The 23969-nt window shown below is 46.0% G+C and overlaps 1 long non-coding RNA gene across 1 annotated transcript; it reads right to left on the reverse strand.

The window, feature by feature from the left end:
• Positions 1 to 7051: 7051 nt before the first annotated feature.
• LOC116966336 lies at positions 7052 to 21296 on the reverse strand. Its single transcript, XR_004409998.1, has 3 exons — positions 21256 to 21296; positions 20204 to 20206; positions 7052 to 7062 (listed from the first exon to the last, which is right to left on the reverse strand). It is a non-coding gene; the product is annotated as an uncharacterized LOC116966336 (long non-coding RNA).
• Positions 21297 to 23969: the final 2673 nt, after the last annotated feature.

The raw sequence follows: 23969 nt of genomic DNA on the forward strand, positions 1-23969 counted from the left end.
AGTATCTCTGTCTGGCTGCCAGCCTCTGTGAAGACAGCATCGCTCCAGCCCGTCCCAATGTATCCTGCGCTTCCGAGGTTCACCAGGGAGAGAAGACCAACGTGTTCACTCAGAGTGCATGGAGATCGCTGGTCAGTATGGACTCGATGGGCCGAAGGACCTGTTTCCACTCTGTATCTCTAAACTAAAACTAAGCTAAACGGTGTAGGAAGGAACTGCAGATGCTGGTTTATGTTGAAGATAGACACAACATGCTGGAGTAACTCAGCGGGACAGGCAGTATCTCTGGTGAGAAGGAATAGGTGATGTTTTGGGTCTTAGTCTCAATCTGAAGAAGGGTCTCGAACCGAAACGTCACCCACTCCTTCTCTTCAGAGATGCTGCCTGTCCCGCTGAATAAACTGAAGGGTGATGGGTGTATGGAACGAGCTGGCAGGTGACGTGGTTCATGGAGGTACTATAGCAACATTTAAAAGACATTTGGATGGGAAAGGTCTAGAGAGGTGTGAGCCAAACACAGGCAAGTACCAGTTTAGGTGGGGTATCTCAGTCAGCATAGCCGAGTTGGGCCGAAGGGCCATTTTCCTGGCTGTATGACTAACCCAGTGAAGGAAGGTCTCTGTGACCAGGATTAGAGTGAAACCATCAGACCTGCTCCTGAGTTTCAGTCAGCAGAGGGGAGAAAGCCTGGTGGATCACTAATGGAACAAAGCAGAGCGATTACCGCAGAGCCTGGTGTGCTACTAATTGGGGAATGATTTAATTTCCTTTGAAAGTCAGTGAGAGGAACAATAATGAAAACCAGGCGCTGCATATTATTAAAGCAGATTATTGACGAGGCAGTTTGACACTATTTCCTGGCGTGACCCATTGTGTTTGTAGACCCTAGACTGTGTGAGGAGGAAGCTTGTCTCTACACAAGGCCAGCCGCTGGTGACTGGTCATCACATGGCCAGGCTACACATCGAGCTAGTGACATGCTGCATGGACAGGTTGCACCTGCACTCACTCTTCAGAACGGAGAAAGGAGCAATTGTTCTCTGTGTATGTGGACGAGCCCTTGAGGTGCCTAAGGTGTGGTCTCACGGCTCAGTTTCCCCATTTAACAGAAGACATCATCTCGATGAAGGAAATCCTCAAGCACTGAAAGTGGTTGTACAATGGGCTAGCTCTGTAGCTGACTCCTATTAGTCATAAAGTCTGTGACATGAGGAACTGCAGATGCTAGTTTACCAAAAACAACATAGTGTTGGAATAGCTCAATGGGTCAGGCAGCATCTCTGGAGAACATGGATAAGTGATGCTCCAGATTCTGACCTGAAACGTCACCTATCCATGTTCTCCACAGATGCTGCCTGACGCGCTGAGTTACTCCAGCACTCTGTGAAACGTCACCTATCCATGTTCTCCACAGATGCTGCCTGACCCGCTGAGTTACTCCAGCATTCTGGTGTGTGTTTTTTATTCGTAAGGACCGGGTACCTACTGTCTCTCTCGTGAGTGAAGGGTATTTCTCTTGCCCTCTGGACATCTCTCTCAAGATGAGGACCTGAGACAGTGTTCAATCGCTCAGCTCCTGAGTCACTCTGACATATGGCCACTGTGAGTCTGCCACAGGCCACCACTGCCCTTTACCAGTGTGAAGATCAGACAAACACTGTCCCGCTTTCACCAGCCATTAGTATTTGCGACCTGTTGTTCTTAGCTGAGGATTTTGTGCTGAGTTGGCGATTTACCAAATCAGCCTTTTATCATAATTAGTACGGATCAGTTAAATTCAGGAAGTGATTACATTAATAACACAAACTAACTTGCTAAAGAACTGTGAGCTCAGGCAGGGCTGCTTTACTCGGCAGCTAAAGTTATGAGCATGTGTTATCCTTGCAGCGTGCCTCATTAAACCATTCATTCAACTAAACATAATGTGGAATAACCACTAGTGCAGGGAGCCTCGACATCTCCTCTCTCCTTTGAAGTGGAGATTCAGATTCAGTTCATTATTTGATGTTTAGCACAATCTGTACAAATCTTGTTACCTTTTAATAGTTGAAGACATTTAGTAAGTTGCTGAATATTCTATCAAACATCTTCATGTGTATAGTGATGGGATCTACAGGAGGCATTGTGTCAATAAGGCAGCCAGCATCATCAGAGACCCACACCACCCTGGCCACGCTCTCATCTCGCTGCTACCATCGGGGGGAAGGCACTGGAGCCTGAAAACCGTGACCTCCAGGTTCAAGAACAGCTTCTTCCCAGCAACCATCAGGCTCTTGAACACTACAAGCCCAACAACATAGTCAAGGATGAGTTTCATCCCGGTCACTTCTCCCTCTCCTCTCTCCCATCAGGATAGTCACCGAGGATAGACACAAAATGCTGGAGCAGCCCAAAGGGTCAAGCAGCATCTGTGGAGAACATGGATAGGTGATGTTTCACGGAGTGCTGGAGTAACTCAGCGGGTCAGGCAGCATCTGTGGAGAACATGGATAGGTGACGTTTCACAGAGTGCTGGAGTAACGCTGGAGAACATGGATAGGTGACGTTTCACAGAGTGCTGGAGTAACTCAGCGGGTCAGGCAGCATCTGTGGAGAAACGGCAGCATATCCAGAGGTGAGTCCCGAACTGCTGAGTTGCTCCAGCATTTTGTGTCTATCTTAGCGGAACTATGTAACCATTTGACCTTTACAGACCGTGCAGCGGTACAGTGGCAGAGACCACCCGGGTTCGATCCCCACTACGGGTGCTGTCTGTACGGAGCTTGCACGTTCTCCCCGTGACCTGTGTGGATTTTCTCCGAGATCTTCGGTTTCCTCCCACACTCCAAAGACGTACAGGTTTGTTGCTTAATTGGATGTGAAGTGGAAGCAGTGCGTTATTGCTCTACAATGCACCCGTGTCCTGGTTAGTGCCTTGCCTTGGCCACGATGCTCGTGATTACTCTGCTCGGAGAACACTGAATTCTGCTTCTAACCAAGACCACATGTCACTGTGCAAAGCAGCAAAACAAGAAAGAAATCCCCCAGCTTCCCACATCCATGCCTTGCCTCATCTCCTTCAAACAGCGCCATACAAGTCAAGTCAAGTTTATTCGTCACATACACATACGAGATGTGCAGTGAAATGAACAGTGGCAATGCTCGTGGACTTTCTGCAAAAAGACAAACAAACAAACAACCAAACAAACTACAAACAGAATGGAACAGAATCACATATTATTTTACATATTAAATATTGTGGGCGGAAGGAAAAAGGGAAAAAAACAGCAATTTAAAACAAAAAGCAGTAGAGTGGTTTCAGTAAAGTTAGTCCCTGGTGAGATAGAAGTTTACATTCCTAATGGCCTCTGGGAAGAAACTTGTCTATATATCCCCAACAACGAGCCTCTTTCAAAACAAACCGTTAGCGGAGCTGGGAAGACTACTTGGAAGAGAAGCCTGCGATCGCAAGGGAGATTGGAAGTTTCATGTGGCTTAGGCAAGGTGCAGAGGCTAGTATGGAACTAATTTATTTACATCCCAAAAGAATTCATATTTTTATATATACGCTGTGAAGAAGCAAATATACTTGATGTCTTCAGAATATAATACCCCAAATGAAACTCTCGTCTTTAAGAACATCTTGTTCGCCAGGATGACCTTGACAAGTAGTTCCTCAGTACAGACAAGAACAAATTAAATCATTATGCACAATTTAGTGAGAAAAATCAGAGTTGATGGTCTGAAACGTTGCTGTTCTCACTGCCTGGTCAGCTGCATTGCTCTGTCCTCCCCCAGTCTCTGTCTTTGACCTACTGAAGATATCCATCAGGGAACCAAGGGCAAACCTCCAGCTCTGTCTCCCCGCATGTCCACCCTCATCCTGTTAATCAACTTGGTCAGAATCCGCACTCTGTAGTCACACACGCCGCTGCCTGGAGAAATGTCTGTCCCTCTCTGGCTGAAGGGACAGAGTCAGGCACCTTCTTCCAACGCCTCCCAGACATCCTCCAGCAACGCTGTTTGTGCAGACAAAATGTGTAGGAGGAAACTGCAGATGCTGGTTTAAACTGAAGATAGACACAAAATGCTGGAGTCGCTCAGTGGGACAGGCAGCATCTCTGGAGAAAAGGAATGGGTGATGTTTCGGGTCGAAGACTGCAGAAGGGTCTCAACCCGAAACTTCACCAATTCCTTTTCTCCATAAGTGTGTGTGTACATGAGTGTGTGCATGTGTGTACGTGTGTACATGAGTGTGTGTGTGTACGTGTGTACATGAGTGTGTGCATGTGTGTACGTGTGTACATGAGTGTGTGTGTGTACGTGTGTACATGAGTGTGTGCATGTGTACATGAGTGTGTGTGTACATGAGTGTGTGTGTGTGTACATGAATGTGTGTGTACATGAGTGTGTGTGTACATGAGTGTGTGTGTACATGAGTGTGTGCGTGTGTACATGAGTGTGTGTGTTTGTGTGTACATGAGCGTGTGTGTGTGTGTGTACATGAGTGTGTGTGTACATGAGTGTGTGTGTGTTTGTATGTTTGTGTGTGTGTACATGAGTGTGTATGTTTGTGTGTACATGAGTGTGTGTACATGAATGTGTGTATGTGTGTGTGTACATGAATGTGTGTGTGTGTACATGAGTGCGAGTGTGTTTGTGTACATGAGTGTGTGTGTGTATGTACATCAGTGTGCGTGTGTGTTTGTGTGTACGTGTGTGTGTGTGTACGTGTGTGTGTGTACGTGTGTGTGTGTACGTGTGTGTGTGTACGTGTGTGTGTGTACGTGTGTGTGTACGTGTGTGTGTGTACGTGTGTGTGTGTACGTGTGTGTGTGTGTGTACGTGTGTGTGTACGTGTGTGTGTGTACGTGTGTGTGTACGTGTGTGTGTGTACGTGTGTGTGTGTACGTGTGTGTGTGTACGTGTGTGTGTGTACGTGTGTGTGTGTGTGTGTGTACATTTGTGTGAGTGTGTACATTTGTGTGTGTGTATGGATGTTGAGAGGGTGCTTCTTCCACAAATAGAGGTATCTAGAACTGGTCCAGAATAAGGGGTCTACCATTTCAGAGAGTGACAGGAAACTGCAGATGCTGGAATCTTGAGCAAACACAAAGTGCTGGAGTAGGGCCCCGCTCTGAAACATCACCTGTCGATTCCCTCCACAGATGTTGCCTGACCCATTGAGTTTCTCCAGCAACTTTGTGTTTGACTCTCTGAAAGATGAAGAGCACACTTCATAAGAATGGCGCTGTCATTAGCTCAGTACTCTGGTGCACTGACCTACACCAACACAACTGGTCTTCAAAAAGATCAAAATCTGCTTGAAAATCATTTAAATCTGCTGGAAAATGTAACGTTAAACCACCAGGAACAACCTCCATGCAATTACTGGAGAATCTAACTTTGTTCTTTTTAATAAGGTGACCTCTAATCTTGCAGTTCCCAGGAGATGCTGTTATCTCACAGCAGAAGCAAGGACTGCATCGAAAAGACAAATGTCATCTTCGCAACCCTGTACTAAATGATGTGAGGGTTTTTATTAGCGGTGCAGTGTGTGAAGTGAATGCAATACACTGCCTATAATGAATATTTTAATAGTATCATTCATCACTTAATAATTGTTATTCCATTCTTTGTCTTATACTGTTATAATTAAACAGTAATGGATGCCTGCGTGTACTGTGGCAAGGAAGTAAGGATGGACAGGCTGACTGAAAGATGACTCTGTCTGAGCAGCTCCTTCCATCTCTATACTGCTCCTTCAGTCTCCAGAACCAATAACACTTGGTGATCAGTGTTTAATCTAAACTCCTTCAATCTGTGCCTGCCTTCAAGACAACCTGTGGACTCTGTTGCCCTTGCCTTCTCTAATACCTCAGCGTACATGAGATAGGATTGTGTCATAGAGTCATAGAGTGCGGAAACAGGCCCTTCTCCCCAACTTGCCCACACAGGCCAACATGCACTATCTACACTAGTCCCACCTGCCTACATTTGCCCCAAATCCCTCTGAACCTGTTGTATCCATATACCTTAGATAGACACAAATAGCTGGAGTAACTCAGCGGGATAGGCAGCATTTCTGGAGAGAAGGAAGGGGTGACGTTTTGGGTTGAGACCCTTCTAAATGTTTCTTAAATGTTGTGATAGTACCTGCCTCAACTGCCTCCACTGGCAGCTTGTTCCATACACCCACCACCCGTTGTGGCCTTCAGGTGCCTATTAAATCTTGCTGCCCCCTCACCTGAAACCCATGTCCTCTGCTTCTCGATATACCCATACTTACATCATTCATTTCAGAACCCCTGGATGTCTGGCAGTGCTGAGCAGTATTGTCAGCAGAGTCATGTGGGACCTTGACTGGCAACATGCACAGCCAAATCCCACAAACAGGGAGGAAACAAAGGTCAGATCATCGCTGCATCAGGGGAGATGACTTTGTGTAAGACACAAGGTGCTGAAGGAACTCAGCAGGTCAGGCAGCATCCACAGAGTGAATGGACATGTAGGGACTGTCTACTGAACCCATTCTGCCACCAATGGATACATACGTCAACCTGCATATTTTTACCTAATCACATCTTCCACACCGAGATCGCGGCTACTACTTCCCAAGTCTCCTCCCCTTCTAGATTAACCCAACTGCTTCACTCCTGAGAAAATACACAAGTGCTGGAGTAACTCATCGGGTCAGAAGTTATTTCAGCACTTTGTGTCTTTTTTTTGTAAACCAGCATCTGCAATTCCTTGTTTCTGCGTTTCACTTCTGAGGTGTGCACAGTATCGTGTTCAGGACAGGCTCTGTGGGCCGAAGGGCCTATTTCTGTTGTAGTTCCTTCCTTCACATTTTGTCTGCCCCACTGTGAAATCTCCTCAAGGTATGTCTACTTTGAAGAACTTCTCCTCCTCTCTCCAACGAGAGTTCTGCATCATCCTCTCTCATTGCTCCCCCTCGGTGATTGCTCCAGCTCCCATTTGATCTGTTGTTTTCACACCTCACCCTTCAGTTTAGTCTATTGTCACGTGTACAGAGGTACACTGTTGCTTTTGTCGTGTGCTAACCAGTCAGCAGAAAGACAACTCATGGTTACAATTGAGCCATATACAGTGCTTAGATAAGGGAATGACGTTTAGTGCAAGGTAAAGCCAGCAAAGTCCGATCAAGGATAGTCCGAGAGTCACCAAAGACAGCATTGCTCTCTGCTTGTGGTAGGATGATTCAGTTGCCTGATATCTTCCATATCTTGATGTCTCCCTCTCCCCTCACCCTCAGTCTGAAGAAGGGTCTCGACCCAAAATGTCACCCTTTCATTTTCTCTAGAAATGATGTCTGTCCACTGAGTTATTCCAGCATTTTGTGTCTATCTTCGGTGTAAACCAGCATCTACAGTTCCTTCCTACACATTAGGATCTAGCAGCAGATATTTGGAATGATTTTGAATCCACCACTAGGTGGTATTGTAAACACAGGCATCTTGGAAAACACCAAATCTATTTCTAATCTGCAAGTAGATAAAATCTACTTGTTGAATTTTAATAAGTTGGCCGAGGTATTCTAAAATATTTTACACATTATCATTGATATTAATTATATAAATTGTGAATGATTTAACGTTAAATGCAAGAACCTCTCATTTTACCACCGTCTTTTCTGGATTTATTCCAATAGAACCTTGACTTGTAAACCGAAAACCAGCATCTACTTTCAACGTTGAGTCTTCAATAACTTGGAGATACAAAGAGCAAGAGACATCAGTCATATAAACAAATCTGCGGAAACCAAAGCAATCTTTGATGAATGGCGTTGGATATAGTTAAAAGGATATTAAAAGGATTCCAAGATCGAAAATGATAGTTATTTGGATTTATGTAAGATCTTTAAAGAGGAGAAATATCTCGGGAGTGTTTTGGCCCAGAACCTGTAAATGTTTCTGATGTAACAGTGTCCTCCCCTCTAAGAAATATTCTGCATTATTATGGTTGCCAAGCATTAAGTTTATTAATTTATTGTATCACTGATTATTGTATTATTTATTTGTGTGTCTATTATGTTTGTGGTTCCGAGAAGCTGCAGCAAGTAGGGATTTCATTGTTGTTACACTCTTGAGCTCTTGGTACATTCATAGCAAAAGGATTTGAGTATAGGAGCAGGGAGGTTCTACTGCAGTTGTACAGGGCCTTGGTGAGACCACACCTGGAGTATCGTGTACAGTTTTGGTCTCCTAATCTGAGGAAAGACATTCTTGCCATAGAGGGAGTACAGAGAAGGTTCACCAGACTGATTCCTGGGATGTCAGGACTTTCATATGAAGAAAGACTGGATAGACTCGGCTTGTACTCACTAGAATTTAGAAGAATGAGGGGGGATCTTATAGAAACTTACAAAATTCTTAAGGGGTTGGACAGGCTAGATGCAGGAAGATTGTTCCCGATGTTGGGGAAGTCCAGGACAAGTGGTCACAGTTTAAGGATAAAGGGGAAATCCTTTAGGACCGAGATGAGAAAAACATTTTTCACACAGAGAGTGGTAAATCTCTGCCACAGAAGGTAGTTGAGGCCAGTTCATTGGCTATATTTAAGAGGGAGTTAGATGTGGCCCTTGTGGCTAAAAGGATCAGGGGGTATGGAGAGAAGGCAGGTACAGGATACTGAGTTGGATGATCAGCCATGATCATATTGAATGGCGGTGCAGGCTCGAAGGGCCGAATGGCCTACTCCTGCACCTATTTTCTATGTTTCTATGCTCTATGTTTCTATGTTGACTCTTGACACCTGCACTGGTGCTGAGGTGGCTTTTTCTACAGGGGACACTCATACTGGAGACCTTCTTCTTCTTGCGTATGGCGTGCACAGCCTGAAGTTGTAGGTCAACTTGTTCTATTTCATCTTTTGTTTGTGCACGCCGGGTTGATTGCATTAGTCGAAACATGGTGGACCACGTGAAGGTTGCAATCTCCCATCCCTGGAGACCGAGCCAACAGAAACAACAAGAGTCTGACCAATTTTGAAGAACAACTTGTCTTTAATAAATAAGAGAATCTATTCCTTTGGGTTATTTTTCAAAAGGTAACAACGTTGGCTGGTTCTGAGATGGAGTCTGCCAGAGACGGACTCAACCTGGGGGAGTTCCTGTTCCCAATGTCATTTATTGTTTTGCCTTTTATGGATAAACCCAAAGTTAAAGGGAATGTTTGAAGATGGACCACCATCTTCCTGTCTTGCCCCAGAGGGCCTCTTTACTCAACTCAGGGAGTTTTTGCTCTGGCCCTGGTCCAGGACATCATCATTGTTTCACCATTACACGCTTACAAATAAATGCTAATGTGTTATGGTCGTCTATAAATAGATCGCAGTAAAACGGGATGGGGGGAATGAGGATGTGGTCATGGAATCATAAAATTAGAAACTTAAAAACTTTTTTACTTTTCCAAATGACTCTGTATTTTTCAAAAATACCCTGGGATTGAATCTGGTTGGCCGTGGTTTCAGGCTGTTGTGTGTTTGCCCAATGGCAGAGCAGAGAAGATGGAATGACTGGTGTGGAAATGGTCCTGTTTTTCCCAAGGTAGCGTGGTGTTCATGGAATCTGGAGTCATGGAGTCTGGAATCTGGAGTCCTGAGGTCCTGGAGTCGTTAGGGGGAGGGGAGGAGGTGAGCGTAGTTTCTGTAGTAGACTGGGCTACATCCACATTTACTCTGCTGTTTCTTGTGATCATGGGCAGAGCTGTTCCCCAACCAAGCTGTGATGTAACCCAACAGTGTGTATCTGCAGAAGTTTGTAAGACTCGTTAGAGACACGATGAATTTGCTCGGTCTTCTCAGGAGGTAGAGGCACAGGTGTGCCTTATTGACCATAGCTTTGTGTGGTTGGCATGACAGACTATTGGTAATATTAACACCATGGAACTTGAAGCTCCCATTCATTTCCACTTCCATCATTGATGCTGATTGGGGCATGTATTCGACCATGCCCTGGTCAATAACTAGCTCCTTCATCTTGCTGACGTGAGGCAGATGTTATTGCCCTGTCACCATGTCACTAAGCTCCCTCTCTCATTTCTGCAGGATGGGATCTACGATGAGACTGATGTTACATTTACTATCAGGCAATGGGAAAGAGTTAATTTCTAAGATCTCTTTAGAGAGGAGTATGATATAGTTCTACATTAGTTTGAAAATGATAGAATTCAATCCAAAACTAGGCTCTTAGTTCAATCCCATGTTGGAGTTTACAATGAAGCTTGCAATACCAAAACATAGCAGGAGTGAGCAGTCAACATGGGTTTATGAAAGGAAAATCATGCTCGATTAAGCTGCAGGAGTTCATGAAAATGTGACTGGAAAAATATATAAGGGAAGGCAATGAATGTGATGTATTTATATTTTCAAGTGGGGCTTTAATAAGGTCCCACACAGGAGGTTGATTAACCAAGATAGAGTGCATGGAATTGTGGTAATGTACCAAGATGGATTGGGAATTGATAATTGGGCAGCAGAGGCGAATGGAATGGTTGGTTGTCATGGTGACATGGGCAAGTGCAGGAGGAACTGCGCTCAGCTCCAGCTGTCCACAAACAACATCAATGAATTGGCGCAGGAACCAAATATCATGTTTCCTACTTTGCTGATGATACAAAACTATGTAGGATTATGAATATGAAGGAGGGTGTAATGAGGTTTCAAGGCGATATGGAGAAGTGAGAGAGTGTGTGACCACATGTCAGATGCAAGATACAAATGTGAAGTTATTCACTTTGGTGTATAACAGGGGTGTTATTGGGCAGAGCAATGGCAGATTGAGTTTAATGGTGATGAGTGTGAGGTGGTGCAGTTTGAAGTTGTACCATGAATGGTTCATGTATACTTATTAGTGAGTAGTGAGAAATAAAAGGATCTTGACATGCAGGTCTGAAGATCATTGAAGGTGGCTGCATGAGTAGATAGGTTGTGAAGAAGATGTATGGGAACTTCCTTCATTAGCAGGGGCATGCAGTAGAAGAGGAGGGAGGACCTGTACAGGTCTATAAACACTGGTCAGGCCACAGCTGGAGTATCCCTGCAGTTCTGGCCATCCCGCCTCAAGAAGAACATCATCTTGCATTGGAGATGGCGAAGAGGAGATTCTCCAGGATGTTGGAATACAAAGTTTTAGTTATGAGGAGAGACTGGATAGAGTGGGTTTGTTTTTCTTGGATCAGAGGAGGCCAAGGACTGGCCTGATAGAGGTGTATAAAGTCAGGAGAAGGGATGGATCGGCAGGAAGGATTTGCAAGAACATTTTTTCCCATGACAAGAGTCAAGAGTGTTTAATTGCCATGTGTACTTACAACAGAATAATTCTCACTTCCAGCAGCATAACAGGCCTGTAAACACAACACATATGGATAATATAAAATTAATATTCAATAAATTAATCACCACAAAACCCAAAGTTCTTAGTGCAACTAATAACCGTCCATAGAAGTTGATGGTTGAGGTTAGTGTTGTGCAGTGTTCAAGAGCCTGCAGGATGTTGGGAAGAGTTCAAAAGGGAACTGCAGATGCTGGAATATCGAAACTCAGCGGGTGCAGCAGCATCTATGGAGGGAAGAAGCTGTTCTTGAACCTGGTACTCAGTTTTCAGGCTCCATATAAGAGTGAGATGAGAGCGTGGCCAGGGCGGTGTGGGTCTCTGATGATGCTGGCTGCCTATTTGAGGCAGTGTCATGTGTAGATCCCTTCGATGGTGGGGAGGTCAATGAATGTGATGGACCAGACAATGTCCACCACTCTCTGTAATCTCCTCCATACACACTGTCTGAGCAGTGGTGGACAAAGGGCATCCCACAAAAATATAAGGAGCATCTGTGTGACCACTTGCACCATGAAGACATGACTGAACTTCTCCTGTATATTATCACTGGGAAACAGTTAGTGATCGAGATCAAGGGGGCTGCCAACTGTGCCAATGTTATTTCCCAGTTGCCTGGGAATGAGAGCGAGTGTTAGAGTTAACCCTTTAGTCAAGTCAAGTCAAGTCACATTTATTTATATAGCACATTTAAAAAACAACTCTCGTTGGCCAAAGTGCTTTACATTTGTTATAAGAATAGCACAACAAAACAGACTACATACATATATACATGTAGCCCTCACTCAGAGGACATCAGGAAAGGCTTGGGAGTATAGATAAGTCTTTAGTCTTGACTTAAAAGAGTCGATGGAGGGGGCAGTTCTGATGGGAAAGGGAATGCTGTTCCACAGTCTAGGAGCTGCAACCGCAAAGGCACGGTCGATCACCCCTGAGCTTATGCCTAGACCGCAGGATATTCAGCAACTCCAAGTCGGCCGATCTGAGGGGCCTGGAGGTGGAGTGGTGGGTGAGCGGTGAGCCATTCCCTTCTCAATGCCAACTGCACTCTGGAGCAAGGAGATGTCTGGGCCATGGGCACGTCTCAGCTCGCACACCGGGATTCTGCACTGGATCCTCACACATTCCTCTTGGAAATACCAGGCTTTGTCAAGGTGAAAGCTCGGCGTGTTTCTATTCAAACCGATTTACATGAGGCAGAAAGTAAAGTCTCCTGGGAATTAATCCAATCACGTCATGTAATCAATCATAATCAATTTATGTTTGCGACCGGGCCAATCAGGTACCAATGGTAGACATGGTGCATGTAAAGACAAAGGGAAAAAAAGCAAATGTTTGGAAGATTGCGGGAAAATCTCTTTGTTCCCTCTGGTCTGTTGGCTGTTGCTAACTGCTGATTACTGTAGCAGAAGGGGGCATGAACAGCAGTGCCAGCGGATGAGAGATTATAACAAAGAGGTCACAATGTGCTTCATCTAACTGCAGCAGTGGGACCCTCATTGTCAGGGCAGTGGCTTTGGTTGGCCAGGTGTTTAACACCAGACCAGACCAGAGTGCTGGAGTAACTCAGTGATTCAAGCAGCATCTGTGGAGAACATCACTAGGCAACGTTTCAGGTCAGAAGCCTTCTTCAAATTGATTGTAGGGGGGGAGAGAAAGCTGGAACAGAGTGGTGGGGTCAGAACAAAGCCTGGTGAGTGATGGGTGGATACAGGTGAGGAGCTACGCCGTGTCACAGAGACAATGCAACAACACCGTAAGGAGAGAGAGAGAGAAGGGGACTCAACGACAACCCAACCACCGCCCACGTTGCACCAAGGTGTGTGGATCGTGGATCGGCCTCTACAGACATCTGCAGACCCACAAGTAGATGACCCTATGGAGAGGAGAGGACGGTCATACTTGTTTCGAGTGACCGCCCATGATGATGATGATGAAAGGTGAGGAGCGTTTGATAGGCAGATGGGTAGAGTGGGTGACAAAGGTGAAAAGGAGACAAAAAGGTGAGATAAGGAGAGATGAGGAAAGATAAAGCTAGAAAGAGGGACACAGGTGGCAGGGAAAGGGGGGGATGAGTGGGATAGTAGGTGTAATGGGTGCTCACTGGAACGAGAGGTTGCGCACAGAAACGAGAGAGGGGTGGGGAGGGTTTTACTTCAACTTGGAGAATTCAATGTCGATACCATTGGGTGCAAGCTGCCCAGGTGGCGGTGTGGTTCTTCTGCAGAGTTTTGTATCCAACAGAAGTTTGGAACGTATCTACTCCAGCCCAGGACATGTGGCGTTGGACAGATTGTTGATCAATGGAGTTATGAAACACAGGATCAGTCTTTAGTGAGCATGAGTCCAATTCACTTACACAAGAGAAACTTCCTTAATCTTCCCTCTTACAGGAACTGAAATTGTTTATTTCACTCATTTGGTCTTCCAGTAACTGCTGAGCCATTATATAAAAATGAATCAATGATGCCAAAGAAAGTACTGCAAGAAGGGTTTCGGCCCGAAACGTCGCCTATTTCCTTCGCTCCATAGATGCTGCTGCACCCGCTGAGTTTCTCCAGCAATTTTGTGTACCTTCGATCTTCCAGCATCTGCAGTTCCTTCTTGAACAAAGAACTGCAGATGCTGGTTTAAATCAAAGATAGTCTTGTGTCTACCTTTAGGTACAGGATACTGATGTGGCCCTTGTGGCTAAAGGGATTAGGGGGTATGGAGAGAAGGCAGGTACAGGATACTGAGTTGGATGATCAGCCATGATCATATTGAATGGCGGTGCAGGCTCGAAGGGCCGAATGGCCTACTCCTGCACCTATTTTCTATGTTTCTATGTGTCTACCTGAATGATGCATAACTTTGCTCTTCAGTTCTGCACCCCCTTATTCCCTTAAATAAAGTCGCAATGAGTGAGCACTCTAGCCTGACCCCACTGTGAAACAATGGACCATTCCCCATTGGACAAGACACTCATGCTGACGCCATTAAACCGGGGAAAGTGCTTCAGAATTCACAGAAAACAGGAAGATCAGTGTATTCCTGGTGTGATCCGGGGCCAAGTGAGAGTTCAACAACAATTAGTGAAATAGGAAACAGAAACTTTCTTCCAAATGACTTATCTTTGGAAAACCCCTTAAATTGAAAACTAAGCAGTCATTGCCCTTGCCCTGAATTTAATTGTGAAATATTGTGGTCAAACTCTTTCTGAAGAAATGGTAGCAGGTGTGAGTGATTATGAAATGGGTTGAGTTTTTGAAGCAATAGTGTGTCTCTAGAGGCACAGACAAACCTGGCAGGGCCCACACTGCTGTAGAGAGGTGGGATGCAAGCTAGTTAACTATCACCTACAGCCCAGGCCATGTGGGACTGGGCCAGTGGACTTCTGAGACACATGCCTCAGTGTTTATTGATCACTGGCCCGATTCACCTCTCCGCATTCCCTGGCCTCTCCAGGCACTCCATAAACCGGATATGCAGTGACCTAGGTCTGAAGAAGGGTCTCGACCCGAATCGTCACCTATCACTTCTCTCCATAGATGCTGCCTGTCCCACTGAATTACTACAGCTTTTTGTGTCTATCTTTGGTTTAAATCAGCATCTGCAGTTCCTTCCTACACAATATATTTAAAGATATTTCCCAAGGCAAGGTATACATTAGTTAAGCCAGGGTCTTTAACTCAGCCTCACAGATAAAATTATAGGAAGAGAGGGAGAAACAAGGGGGCAGTGGGTGATCTTAGAGAGGTGTCTTTTACCCAGGATAGGGGAATCAAGAACCAGAGGACTTAGGTTTGAGAGGGGCAAACTTAACAGGAACCCAAGGGGTAACTTTTTCACTCAGAGGGTGGTGGATGTATGGAACAAGCTGCCAGAGGTGGTAGTTGAGGCAGGTACTATAATATCAAGAGTTTAGAGGGACAATGGCCAAAAGTGTGTGTGTGTATGTGTGGGGGGCGGGAGGGGGGGTTGGTTAGCGACCTAAAATTGAAGAATTCAATGTTGATTCTATTGGGTTGTAGCTACCCAAGCAGAATATGAGGTGTTGTTCCTATTGGACACGGAGTGGGTAGAACATGCTTTGTCAGGTTGTGGGGGAGAGGAGAGCTGGACTGACGAGATTGCTTGTGAGGAGCTAGAATAGACTTGATGGGCTGAATGGCTTTCTCCAGCATCAGAATTCCGCTGTGACCCACACGCCCACACAGGTCATCCACGTGCCTTCAGCAGTCCGTTACTCATTTGTTATGAACACAGTCTGGCTTGTGTTCATTTCCTCACAGCTCATATTGTCCTTCCTTTTCCTGGGAATGAGGAGCCATGTCCAACCCGCGGCCTTGTCTCGTGGCTCTCTTCCCAGCTCATTGTTCACTGCCTGCTACTTGTCCACTTTGTTGGCCAATATCGAGAAGGAACAAAGCATAAACGAAAAGGCAACGACACCAGTAGGTGACCCAAGGGAGAAGCAAAGAACCAGTTTGAAGAGACGATAAGATTGAAGATCAAAGAAATAGACACTAAATATAACATTTCTCATCCTTGTAATGATGATGAATGTGATTCTGGGAAGGTCAGTGTTGGTTCGCATTCAATAATTGCTCTTGAACTTAAATTGAAGGTTTATTTCACAAAGTGACACAGAGTGCTGGAGTAACTCAGTGGGTCAGGCAGCATCTGTGGAGAACATGGATAGGTGACGTTTCACAGAGTGCTGGAATTACTCAGTGGGTCAGGCAGCACCTGTGGAGAACATGGATAGGTGACGTTTCACAGAGTGCTGGAGTAACTCAGCAGGCCAGGCAACATGTGTGGAGAACATGGATAGGTGACGTTTCACAGAGTGCTGGAGTAACTCAGCGGGTCAGGCAGCATCTGTGGAGAACATGGATAGGTGACATTTCAGGTTGGCATCAGAATAGACAGGCATTGGACATGTACTTGGATAGGATGGGCCAAATGCACTAGCTCCAGAACGGTGCATTGATTAACATGTATGAATTGGGTCAAAGGGCCTGTTTTCATTTTGTGTGACCCTGTGACTAGAGTCGAGCCTGGAGTCCACTTGGCAGATCTGCTTTTATAAAGAAGCAAGTTGCTCTCTGCCCAAAGAGAGCAGCTTGGAGTGAGTGTTGCATTAACAGCGCAGCTCGGAGTGAGTGTTGCCTTTGAAAATTATCCAGGACTTGCACCTAAAGTAAAACAATGTGCAGTGTTACTGCAGGGAACTTGCAGGGAGAGAGTTGGGTGGAATCAGTTGTCCAGTGGCAAGGCCGAGCTGACGGATGGGACTGACAGAATCCTGTGCCAACCTGTTGCAGGATTCTCCCAGCAATAATTCTCTATTCTCAGCTCCCTTGGCATCTTGAAATATTTCAGCTGTCACAGTATCTACCACCAAATACAGTTTCTCAACAACGCACCCTTGATACAGTACGTCATGGCACAGGGTCAGGAAGGTGGGAATGTGGAAGGCAGGTTTGATAAATCAGTCATTAATACAATTTGTGCCCGAATTGAATATGCATCCCGGTTTGGGATGAGTTGAGTGGAGAGATCTGGAGCAGTGCTCCCTCTGCTGGATTAACTATGAAGCGCTGGCGTTCAGTTCATGAGTTGAGGTTTCTCAGCAAATGCAATGTAAAGCATCGACGTACACCCTCTCACTGCATGCTTCTCTTTCTATGGCAGAAGTTTAAATAAGGGCGGCACAGTGGCGCAGCGGTAGAGACCTGGGTTCGATCCTGACTGTGGGCGCTGTCTGTGTGGAGTTTGCCCGTTCTTCTCTGGGTTTCCTCCGGTTTCCTCCCACATTCCAAAACGTGCGGGTTTGTAGGTTGATAGGCCCTCTACTGTAAGTTGCTTGATGTTATACACCTCTACAAGATCACCCCTCAGCCTCCCGCTCTCCACCCAATCATTGCCAATTTGCTTCTTCACGTCACACATGTTGTTGTCCCTTGGACAATGTGGCCAGCTGTTTGTCCAGGTGACCGACAGGGAGTGACAGTGAATACAGGTATAAAGAGGTGTGTTCCTCACTGAACCTCCCCACCAAAGGTCAGATCCACAATGCCCCTAATGCACAACAACCACTCATAATTCCTCAGACCCACATGTCACCTATCCATGTTCTCCACAGATGCTGCCTGACCCGCTGAGTTACTCCAGCACTCTGTGAAACGTCACCTATCCATGTTCTCCAGAGTTCCGTGTGTAGGAAGGAACTGCACGTGCTGGTTTGCACTGAATACAGACACAAAATGCTGGAGTAACTCAGCGGGCCAGGCAGCATCTCTGGAGAGAAGGAATGGGTGATGTTTTGGGTTGAGACCAGTGAGTTACTGCAGCATTGTGTGCCTATCTGCTGTTCCTTGTGTCCACTGATACATGCTGGACACTGAGGGTGATTCTCACATTGGCCCACACATTGATGGAGCCAGGCATCCCATGGGACACGGAATCAACACTTCCCTTCATCTTCTATGTTGATACTGGTTAACGAGTTAGCCTGCCGCTTGTACAGAGGCAGGGGGTGGTGCAGGGAGCAAAGCCCTGGGGAGTCTCTGTCAGTTGTGACACTGTCAGCCTCTGCTCAGCCCAATATAATGAGGGAGGAGTGGGGCAGAGAGAGTGGATGGGCTTGTTGACCCAGAGGGGTGTGTGGGTCAGGGGTGACTGGGTCTCCATGGGTGTGAACGAGGTGTGAGAGACGGCCTCTGCCATCGGTTTATTACTCGTGTAATGGCAGCAGTTGGCTGGGTCACGCCACATTGGCAGATGACTGGCTCCCTTTGTACGTCCCAGCTCCCCCCTTGTGTAGTCAGCTGTGGGCCCCACCACTGCTGATGCTTCTTCAAAGCCTCACTCTTCACACCAGGTACAGACCAAGTGAAGACACTGAACTTACATTCTGCTTATCCAGTTTAGTTCAGTTTGTGGTTCTCACCCCGGCCACTCCTACTTCTCCCATCTCCCATCAGGCAAGAGGTACAGAAGTGTGAAAACGCACACCTCCAGATTCAGGGACAGTTTCTTCCCAGCTGTTATCAGGCAACTGAACCATCCTATCAATAACTAGAGAGCTGTCCTGAACTATTATCTACCTCATTTTAAATATTGTTACAGAGCTTGCATCAGCTACCTCCTCCGGCAGCTCGTTCCATACACCCACCTGAGCAAAAACATTACGCTGCAGCAGGTAGGAATTTCATTGTTCAGTTGTTGGTACATCCTGCTGTTGACTCTTGAGTTGCTGCTGATTCACAATGTTCTCCAGCAGAATTGGTGGAGTTAACGAGGATTTAATGTGTTTATGTACAGGTCTGACTGTAAATCACCCTGATCATACTCTGGGCTGGACATAGGCTTGTGTGAGTTTTGACTGTGGGCTATAGAGGGGATATCACAACACACATGGCCCAGTGTGCTAGTGTGTATATGGATCAGAATCCTCATTACATAAACATATGAGAAAATCGTGAGTTTTTAATTTTAAAAGTTTATGTTATTTTGGTTTCTGGCTCAGTCTGATGAAGACGTGTCAACCCTTGTGAAGTTTGGGGAAACAAAGTGAAGAATGTGTATATTTTTTTTGAGAATTTTTTTCCTCAGTTGATGACATTGCAGCTGCTGGATTCCTGACCTGAGGTCAGAAGGGGCAGGAGATGTGTGTGCGCGTGCGCGTGTGCGTGTGTGTGTGTGCGCGTGCGCGTGTGCGTGTGCGTGTGTGTGTGCGTGTGTGTGTGTGTGCGCGTGCGTGTGCGTGTGTGCGTGCGTGTGTGTGTGTGTGTGTGTGTGTGTGTGTGTGTGTGTGTGTGTGTGTGTGTGTGTGTGTGTGTGTGTGTGTGTGTGTGTGTGTGTGTGCGCGTGCGCGCTGGAGCGTTGTGGTCCTGAGGTCGTTCACATCGGCCATTAACCTGCCAACACGTCTTTTAGCAAATGGAGCACTCAGATGCATGCAAACTCCACACAGACAGATGAAGAGGTCAGGATTGAATATGGAGGGCGAGCTGAACCATGGTGCTGACCTTACAGCAACAGGACGTCACATAACACAGTGTGAGTTCAGATCCATTGATGACAGCTGCCTGATAGACAATAGACAATAGGTGCAGGAGTAGGCCACCCTACAAGCCAGCACCGCCATTCAATGTGATCATGGCTGATCATCCCCAATCAGTACCCCGTTCCTGCCTTCTCCCCATATCCCCTGACTCCGCTATATTTAAGAGCCCTATCTAGCTCTCTCATGAAAGTCTCCAGAGAACCGGCCTCCACCACCCTCTGAGATGAAAAGTCTCAGAATATTGAATTACTATTGTAACTGTTATCCAGAGCCAATAATTTCATTTTAAAGATGAGACATAATCGGGCCCCTGACTGTGTTCACACTGTCTATAACCTGTAACTCTATCTGCTATCCTGCTTTACATTTGGGAGCAGTTATGCTGCAATTAAAGTCTGACCTTAGCTGTCTTGTAGATTTAGTTCTAAGAATGATATTTTTTGCAGGGAACTACATACAGACCTGTGTCGAGATGGGCAGCAAGGGATGTGTTCTCATTTCTGCCTCTTGCACCATCCATAGGGAAGGATGTCGGGAGTGTTGGTCTCCAAGAGATGTTTCTTCACCCATCCTACCAAACCTCTCAGTAGCTCCCAATACGTTGTTGAGTATGTCATGTCTTCTTAGCCATCTTACCTACCTGTGATGCCACCTATGAGGATTGCTATCCTTGTCCTCCTGTTCCTAAGCAATTCCTCAGACTCTACCCTACACATTCCAACCTGTAGTGATTCCAAATGCATCATCTCACATTTCTCTGAATTAACCTACCTGCTATTTTACAGCACACATCGCTATCACTCTACAGTCGAGACTACCTTCCACACTATCACTTCCACCACCAGTCTTGGTGTCATTCATTTAGTTTAGTTCCGATTATTATTGTCATGTGTACCGAGGTACAGTGGAAAACGATTTTGTTGGGTGCTGTCCAGTCAGCAAAATGACTACACATGATTACAGCGTCCTGGTGCAGGATACAGTAGATCATTTAGTGCAGGAAAGATGAATCAAAGTTGTCCAATGAGATAGATGGGAGGTCAGGACCACACTCTAGGTGATGAGAGGATGGTTCAGTCATCTGATGACAGCTGGGAAGAAACTGTGCCTGAATCTGGTGCCTTGACTTTTCAAACTCCTGTACCTCTTGCCTGATCTTCCCAAATCTCTTCCCAACTCTCGTTGCACTTACGTGCAATGACAATTAAAGAAAATATATTATTATTATTATGATGGGAGAAGAGGGAGTGACTCGTCCTTGATTATGCTGGTGGCCTTGCTGAGGCAGCGTGAAGCTTCCATGGAGTGAATGGAAGGGAGGTTGGTTTGTGTGATGGTCCCAGCTATGTCCACAGCTCTCTGCAATTTTTTGTGTTCTTGAATGGAGGTCGTTCTCAAACCAGGTTATGAGGCAGCCCAATAAAATGCTTTCAACGGTGCATCTGTAGATGTTGGTGAGAGTTGTTGGGGACGTGAACTTGCTGATCTTTCCTCCCACATCCTCAACCAAATCATTCACTTATATTACAAAGAACAAATGCCCCAGCGCCGATCTGTACGTGACATCACCAGCCACAGACGTCCAATCACAAAAACAACCTTCTGCTGTCACTCACACTCCTAGCACCAACCAACTTCATGTCCAGCTCAGCGCACATGACCCAGAACCATTTGAATCATTCTCTCACCTTCACTTCACCGCCTCAGTCCAGTTGTTGTCATGTGTACCGAGGTACAGAGGAAAGCTTTTGTTTCGTGCTAACCAGTGCGTGGAAAGACAATGAGGGAGAGATAGATCAGCCATGATTGAATGGAGGAGTAGACGTGTTGGGCCGAATGGCCTAATTCTACTCCTATTCCTTATGACATGATTCCTATTGAGCCGTTCCCAGTGTACAGATTAGATGTGAGAGTGGGGAGATTGTTATATGTGATAGGGCTCTTAAAGATAGCGGAGTCAGGGGATATGGGGAGAAGGCAGGAACGGGGTACTGATTGTGGATGATCAGCCATGATCACATTGAATGGCGGTGCTGGCTCGAAGGGCTGAATGGCCTACTCCTGCACCTATTGTCTATTGTCTATTGTCTATTGATGTAGATCTGCTTCTGTGTCTAGCATGCAAATAGTCACCTGGCCTGGGGGCCATCTTGATGTGCTCTGGTCACATCCTTGTCGTGGGACCTTGTGAGGGAGTTTAGTGGAATCCACATGAACCACATCTACCGGCCTGCACTCATCAACACACTGTGTTCCACTTTGAAGCATCGAGATGGCTTGGCCATCCAGGACCAGCCCTTGACAAAGCCACGACAGCTCGTTCCAATGCTCATCATTCCTCTCCCTTGGAATCATCTTTTAGAAAGTAGCCTGTGGAATCTAGCCTTGGTGGGGGATGGCATGGTGGGTCAACGTATATTGTGGGAACCAGAGATGTTCTGTGGAAAATGTGCTGTTAAAACAGACTTAGTGCTGTGTATATGGGAATTGGAAGAGAGGACTTAAATAAAACAAATAAATCGATCCCCTGACACTAAATCTCTCTCAAAGATCACGTTTAAACCAATCCCAGCGAAGCCTATCACTGCCATGACAGGGGTCGTGACCCCATGATTTACATCCAATGTATTTTTAATTATGTTTTGCTCAAAGGACTTCTCCTTTATTTTGAGCCTTTATGTTGGATTTTGTAATGGTGACTAATTATAGAGATGGACCTGACCCCATCAGTCACACAGAGTGTCCGTGCCCATTTGCTTTTTGGTTGACTTCAACAACAGGTTTTATTTCTCAACCACATTGCTTCAGTAACGGACTCTCTCTCTGTCCTTTTCCACCGACTTTATAAAGCAAGCACGCTCTCCAAACGATTCATGGGTAGAATGTTGGCCGGACTCCCTCAGGATTATATGTTCATCTCTATTAGATGATCCTGAATTAATCTTGCCCAGGAGAGACTGAAGAAACCAGGAGAGTCCCTTCTTCCAACGTGAAGTGCTTCGTGTTAAATCCATGAGAGTCAGATGGGGAAACAACTGTGAAAGGCAAAGACAGTCACTGAAGGAAACAAGTTATTTTATTCAGTTAGGACTGGGAAGCTTCTGAATGCTGCTTGGGCCAAATTGCATTGTACCCCCACAGCACTCACATCTGTTTATCATTAATGACAGCTTTCCTGCCGAAACACTAAGATAGGATAAAGAGAGAGAGAAAGATGGATGGGGAGAGAGAAAGGGAGAGAGAGAGAGAGAGAGAGGGAGAATGAAGGAATACAAACACTGTCACAACCATTTCACAACTGCAATCACAACAGCAAAAATTGGAAATCGTTCATAAACTCAGCGGGTCAGGCAGCATCTGTGGAGAACATGGATAGGTGCTGTTTCACAGAGTGCTGGAGTAGCTCAGTGGGTCAGGCAGCATCTGTGGAGAGAAGGAATGGGTGACGTTTCACAGAGTGCTGGAGTAACTCAGCGGGTCAGGCAGCATCTGTGGAGAACATGGATAGGTGACGTTTCACAGAGTGCTGGAGTAACTCAGCGGGTCAGGCAGCATCTGTGGAGAACATGGATAAGTGACGTTTCACAGAGTGCTGGAGTAACTCAGTGGGTCAGGCAGCATCTGTGGAGAACATGGATAGGTGACGTTTCACAGAGTGCTGGACTAACTCAGCGGGTCAGGCAGTATCTGTGGAGAACATGGATAAGTGACGTTTCACAGAGTGCTGGAGTAACTCAGCGGGTCAGGCAGCATCTGTGGAGAACATGGATAGGTGACATTTCACAGAGTGCTGGAGTAACTCAGCGAGTCAGGCAGCATCTGTGGAGAACATGGATAGGTGACGTTCCACAGAGTGCTGGAGTAACTCAGTGGGTCAGGCAGTATCTCTGGAGAGAAGGAATGGGTGACGTTCCACAGAGTGCTGGAGTAACTCAGTGGGTCAGGCAGCATCTGTGGAGAACATGGATAGGTGATGTTTCACAGAGTGCTGGAGTAACTCATTGGGTCAGGCAGCATCTGTGGAGAACATGGATAGGTGACGTTTCACAGAGTGCTGGAGTAACTCAGCGAGTCAGGCAGCATCTCTGGAGAGAAGGAATGGGTGACGTTTCGGGTCGAGACCATTCTTCAGACTGAAAGTCACGGGGAAACTGTCATGTTACAGCAGTGGGTTGAGATAGGAGGATTTATGATCACCGTTTGTGGAGCAGCAACTAACAATGTTGCAGACTGGCGTGTGGCAAGTACCAGTGATTGGGAAAGTACCGAGTCTGATTGGCAAACAATGTGCTCTTAATCTAATTCCACACAGATGGCAGTTCTGTTCATTGAATCAACTTTCTCCTTTAAGAGGAATTTGATTTAGTCAAATAAATCATATGAGGATGAAGGAATCAACTTTTAATTACAGCCCAGATTCCCATATTCCTCTCAGACAATTATAAGTCCGTTTCTAGTGGTACGGTAATTACAATGTTTAGACAGTGAATTTTATCCCATTGCATTCTCTCATATTGGATATCCCTGTGACAGAGAGGGTGAATTATCTGCCAATGATTGTTTGGCTGTGTGGAACTGCAC

Source organism: Amblyraja radiata, chromosome 37 (genome assembly GCF_010909765.2).
Source record: "Amblyraja radiata isolate CabotCenter1 chromosome 37, sAmbRad1.1.pri, whole genome shotgun sequence".
NCBI lineage: Eukaryota > Metazoa > Chordata > Chondrichthyes > Rajiformes > Rajidae > Amblyraja > Amblyraja radiata.